Here is a 6,880-nt window from a genome sequence, read left to right on the forward strand (position 1 = left end):
TGATTTTTGATTTTCTCATTTACTTTTATTTCATTCTTTACTTCAACATTTATTTTTTTCACCTAACAAGTATTGAAAAGGTGAAATTTAAAATTTAAAATTTGAATCACAGCAAGAAGGGTATATTTTTCTCCTTTTTTTCAATTTCCCTCTCAATTCTCTGATTCTATTTTTTTCAAATTTTTTTGCTCATATTTTGACTTGAGGGAGGGGATTATAGGGTATATTTTTTTTTGCACCAAGATGGTTGATATCAGTACCAGATGGCTCCAACCTTTAGGGGAATCGTCGCGGTGGAAGGGACAACAGGGGTGGTGGATAAGGTGGCGGCGGCAGCAGTTATGATGATGGCAGAGTCTAAGGCAACGGTGGTCCCAGTGAGCGGTGGTTATGGGTGACATGTTGGTGATGGACAAAGTGGAGGATTTGATGTTGGTCGTGCATGCTAGAACTATGGGGATTTCTGGACATTTTGCAACCGACTAACCAACAAATTCTGTGAGATAAGTATTATTGTTGGCAGATCCCTAATTGGTTTTGTTGGATTTGGGATTTGAATATTAGTCGGTTAGAATCTTTTTGTTTTGCAATTTGGGTGACTTATTGATTCAATATTTTTTTTCTTTGTTATAGATTTATAAATTTGCGGTTGAGATATTTTGTTGGCTATCTGAATTCTTAATAGTTTAACAATTCTTTCATTTGCTTCCTAACTTTTAATTTTTATCTCATTCATGATTGTTCTACTATTCTTTTTTAGTTGTGATCATCATTTATCTGCAGATCTTTACTTTAGCCTTCACAAATATAATTTTTTTGCTACCTACTTAGCTTAATTTATCGAATTTTTCTCCCTTGAATTCTGTATTTTTATCACTTCTACTGGTTATTGTCTTTCAACGACTGAAATAGCATTTTATTTTCAGCTCTTTTTCTTGATACATATGCACAATTGGTTGATACTACAAAATAATTTTCACTATATGTAATAGTAATTTAAATCATTTGTGCACTTTCAATCGTGGTAGAAGCTTGAGTTTACGTAAATTAGTGGAAAAGACTTCTTTGATGAATCAGTATCTTTTGGTATTTGATTGTCTTCAATTTTATTGTATTTTTTTGTGATTTGTTTTTGTATAGTTTAACATTATACCAAGGGGCTTCATATTCTTATATTTCTCTAATAAATATAATTTAGACATGTGAATAAGAAGTTTAGCAATTAGTATAAGAAAATTATTGGAGTATATTTTTTTATCAAAGGAGGTGCAATTTGAAGATAGGATTTTCACTTTACAGGTTTGTGATTAGTAATTAGTTATTCCTTTTTTATTTCTTTTTCCTTTTTTGGTGCTTCTGTATGTGCTTGAGCATATCCATATGCATAAGCTGGATAATTAAGGAATGTTGTGAATTTGGGAATTTAGTTGACCAGTTGATAGAAAAATGTTATATGTTGGATTATTATCTATTTGATACAACTCTGATTTTTCTGTATTTTATATGTTATGTTACATAATTACATACTGATGTTAGGTAAAGAACCTAAGCTGCCATCTCTTAGTAATTTGGTCCTCTTTATTCAGCTTTGTGCATTGTGTATCCAATTTTCTAGAAAAATAACCACTTATGTTTCTAAAATGATTTAGGACTAAGAAGTTCTTAAAAGACTTGCTCATGTGATTAATAAATCGGATATGATAGAGTCCTTGAATAATTAAGTGATATATCTGTCTTTTCTTTCTTATATGTTTTTAAAAGAGTTGTGTGTCCTTTTTTATTTGCCTATATACCGTGTTTCGGTTTTTTTCCATTTGAGGGATATAATTTTGTTTTTAAAGATTTTGGATTATCATATTATTTAATTGGTTTCAATTAGAGAAATTTACACCATAATTTTTCTTGATTCTGGATTAAAACAAATGCATAAGCTATCCCTCCCATATCCTATTTTCACTTGCCCACTTATTAATTTATTTTATGGTTTAAATTATAATTGTTAATTTCTCACAACTTATGATGGGTTATATGCACTCTTTTCTCATAACCATGCCAATTGACATGGAAATATAAAATATGCAGCAGACTTTTTAATCGACACTCCTCAAATTAAAATGAAAGTTGCAAATAATTGTCCTTTATTTAGTTTTTTTTCTTATATGTATTGTATTCTATGTGTGGTGGCTACTTTTTATAAGTGCTGTTATATTAAAAAGTTTTACAATAACATAATAATTGCTTATAATTCTAATAATGTAACATGATCTTAACTAATGACTTATAAAATTCTTGAAGTAAATAAGTTACTTGCAATTATTACCAATTACTTACAAATATTGTAAAGAAGAACAAGCAGGGTGCTTCTTAAGTCCTCCAATACAGTCACTACTTCTGCTCCTGGCACTCTTCATATTTTTATTCTAATTTTATTCTCCTATTTTTATTTTGTTGTCTTTTATTTTTTCCTTATTCGAATCATATTTTAATTTGATTATAAATTTTGTATTTTTTTGGTCGGGTAATTGGAAGTGAGGGTTGGAGTGGTCTCTATAGTGCCCTTAAGCCTTCTATACTTAGAACGTCTACTTCATAGGTTATCAATTTTAATAAAATCCTGTGATATGATGATTGTGTATTTGTGTTATTATTGTGTATACTATACTTGTACTTGCTAGAAAACTTAACTTTTTGGGTTGGAATGCATATGTGGTGTTTGTTGATTTACTAAACTGAAAATGCCTTTAGCACGTGTATCTTGAACACCTTAATCCATGTTGTTTATCATCTTAGTTCCACCTTTTCCCATTCCTCTCTTGGATTTTATATTTTCTTTGGAATTTGTAACTTCTCTTCATGTTATTATTGGTGTGTTTACTATTTAAATATCTTTTGTTTTTTATTTTTGGTAGTTTAGCTGAACCATACATGTCATGTTACATTTTGCCAAAGAGACATTTTATTTATAACAATCTATAGAAATCAAAATTGTATACTATCTGTTTCTTTGGATAACAGGTTTGGTTTGGTAGCACTTGCCTTTTTCAGACTTGGATGCAGGGAAGTAGTAATCTTTAGTCCTTTTGAAAGATTTGCTATACAAGTGATACAACTGAAACTCCAAATGAGTACTTTGAGAGGCTTCTCAACTTCAATCCATTAGAAAATAGTTTGTATATACATATTAAATTTGTTCTATCATTCATTTTTATTGTAAATCAAATGAGAGACCAATGTTGTTTCTAAAGTTTATAGAATATATAAGTACATTGTTGCCATATTAAGTAATTGTTGACACGAGTGTTGATGATTTAGTTTAAATTTAATCATTAATAAAATAGAATACCATGCTTTTGTACTTACTTTTATTATGGTCAGTGACATTTTGATCAAATTTCATTTTATTTAAATCTACTTATGGTCTATATAAGCTACAATTATTATTTTTTAAAACAAACAAATTACTTCATATGCTATCTAGTTACCCAATTAATTCCACTACTGTGTCCCTATGCATGTGTGCACTAAGTAATAAGGCTTATGTCTTATAGATGATTGTATTGATAAAATTATATTTTCTTTCAATCTAATTGCCAAGTGCTTTAGTTTTTTTATTATTTAACTCTCTTCTTGATTGACAACATGAATATTTAAAAATTTTAATTTATTTTAAAAAAATTAAAAAATTTAATTCTTCCTTCTAATTATCCTCTTCGATTTTCAGTAATTTTTTAAACATTTTATAATAATTCAATTTTATATTTAATTCTTCTCCATTGCAACGAGATTACAGTTTTCGTTACAAATTGAAATAAATGAAACGATTTGAATACATATTTTAGTACTCTAATGATTATGGTTGCAATCTTTAACAATTTGTCTAAAAGTTTAATAGAAATGCAATATGATTTTCAATATTTTGTAATTTATCTTTTTAGTATTTTAAAAAATAATACATATTTAACATTTAAATCTTTTAACTGTTATGAAGATAATTAATTTTATAAATCATTACGCATTATGTGTTTTATAATGCATATTATCAATATTTCATCTTAGCAATAATTTTTTTTATTAGAGACTAATATTTTTATATAATTAATAAATCATTTTTTAAAAAATAAAATCATAAATATTTCCATATAATTTTAGAGTACTAATATTATTCTATATTTTTTTATTCTGTACTTCTAAATAAGATAACCCTTCATTCATTTCATGTTTAATTTCATTTGCTTTCTCATCAACTTTTGTTTGTATTTGTTCTTTCATGCTTTTTAGATCTTTATTGTTCCCTAATTCATTTATGACCTCTGTGTATGTATGATTTACAATGTATTTTTGTAATCATTTCTACTTGTATCTTCAACACGTACCCTTTTTATTTCCTTTGATAATCGTAATTGAATCATGCCGCGTGCCTTTTGCATTTCAGTTAATTGGGTGGAATGTTGCTTTAATATAATAGGTATCCACTTTTCAATTTAATGCAAGGAGATTAACATGGTTTAATTATCCTTACTCCTTCTGAATAAATATCCAATACTCTCCTTAAAATTACCATTTTCTTTTCTTATCTGTTCATTTTCTTTTTCCATATCTGCCAAGATGTATGACAACTACTTTCAGGCTCCTTTTTTTTTGGAAATTAATCCTGATATGATTATATACTATCCTTCACTTGATCTCACATAATACTTTCAATTTTTTAAATAGTTTTATTTATTTTTCAGTTTTATCTTTTTCTCCCCATTATTTTTATTTGATTATCATTTCTTCTTTTTTGTCATTATACAAATTCAAGACGTTGGAGAGATCCCTGCATTGTTCTATAGGAGCTTTAAGTACGTTATATCTAACTCTTTGTTGTTCATCGATGCTAATGGTGATGGGATCAACATAACAATTCAAAAAAGGGATCAAACTGCCATCATAGTTCAAGGTTATAAGCAACTATTGGAGAGATATCGTCTTAACTATGGTGGTTGGCTGAAGGTGAAATACTTTGGTCGTGACAAATTTTTTATTGATCAAGCAATGGACCATAACATGCACGTAGTTTCTAACTATATAGTCCCCTTCAAGTCTTTATTGGATAAGAAGAAATTATCCGTCCATGAAAACAATGTGGATTCAACTGCTCATGGATTAATTGAGGGGGGCTTATACATTCCTTTAATTGATATAACTCCTGCATTTCCAACGGATCTTCCTGATGAAATGATTGAATCAATAGATCAACCTTCATCTGAAAATCATCTATTGATGCCTTCAATATTGTCCAATGAAATTCCTTTCATTGTTCAGAATGATTTGTCTTTTATGCAAACTTTAAGATTTTCTAATCATCTTATGAACTATTTTATTTGGAGATTTAGTCAATCAGAATGTACCCAAAACCCTTCTAATGTAAACATATCTCATTTTACTCCATGTGTAGAGGAAGTATATGAGAATAATTTGGTATCTTTAGAAGAAATGCATGTTGCATTGGACCATTTGGAAGTAACGGTTGCGAACAATAATTCGAATCCATTATCAGGTAACCTCTTTCCATCCATTAAATCAAATGCAACTCCTTTGGTTTATTCTATTGTTAAGGTTGTTACACCATACCAGGCTGACCATTATTCAATGGTATGTATTTTGGTAAATTCTTTATTTCAATTTTATTCTAAAAGACTAATTTCCATGCCATCAAAGTCACTTTGTTGATTATGTTTCCATTTATCTTTAATTTATCAGCTGCTATTGGCCAAATTCGCAACGAAGGCTTTCCCACCTAAGCTTGATAAGATCAAGGTTAAACAAAGTAACAGATCTTTTTATGTGATGAAACTAAGAAGGAATTTTGAGAGGCCTAATGGTGTATTCATCAGGAAGGGTTGATCTAGATATTGTCAAAGAAATAAATTGAAGGGTGGCAGTGTTGTTAGGTTTAGTGTATCTTTTATTGATAAGACAGTAATGAGTATTGCTATTTTATCCCATTAGTTAATTGTGATTAGAAGTTCTCTATTACAAATTTGTAACTAGAATTCTGGAATGTAAAGCTTTGCTATTACAAGTTAATGCCACTATATATCGTTAGCTGTATAATGTTCTTTTTTTGGGGTTTATTTATGTGTTTTTGTTAGGTATAACCTATATTCAATGCAATGTTGCAGTTTAATAGTAGACTAATGTGTTTCTGATTGGTGTTTCTTTATTTATCCCTGCTTTTTTTTAAGATTAAGATTTCACCATTATTGAATTTGTTCCAATATTTGACTTATCTGTTTTGATTCCTACTTGAACTTTTTTACAGTTTCTGTTAAAGATTATTAAGAGTTTAAATTTTATTTTTTTGTCTATAATTCTTTATCAGGATGTAATAGACATTCTATATATAACCTTAGCATGTTTGTGATGGTTATTTATTCTAATTTTACCCTTGTTTTTTGCTCTGTATATCTATATTTAGTTTGATGTCGTAGAACATGTAGTTCTAATCTATATACAAATTTTATATTTGAAAATAAAATGATTCATCATGCTTTTAATCAGTTAGAATTTTCCGATCATCATGGTGAATGTGTTCTCATGTGGTCTGCTACTTTCTATTCTCTTTTCAATAATCTATAATACATTATATAATGCTTCAATATCTATAGATTCTTTTCCCCTTGATTTTTTGTTGTCTACAATTAAGATTTAACTATTCCTTAATTTGTTCATATAATTTAATTTTCTTTTTTTTATTCCTACTTGCACTCTTTTTACAGTTTTTGTTTCCAATTATTAAGAGATTAAATTTTTTTTATTGTTTCAGTAATTCTTAATCAGAATTTGTTAGACATTCTATGTCTATTACAGTTGAACATGTTTGTTATGGGTATTTATT

The sequence above is a fragment of the Arachis ipaensis genome, chromosome B01 (genome assembly GCF_000816755.2).
Source record: "Arachis ipaensis cultivar K30076 chromosome B01, Araip1.1, whole genome shotgun sequence".
Taxonomy (NCBI): Eukaryota; Viridiplantae; Streptophyta; class Magnoliopsida; order Fabales; family Fabaceae; genus Arachis; species Arachis ipaensis.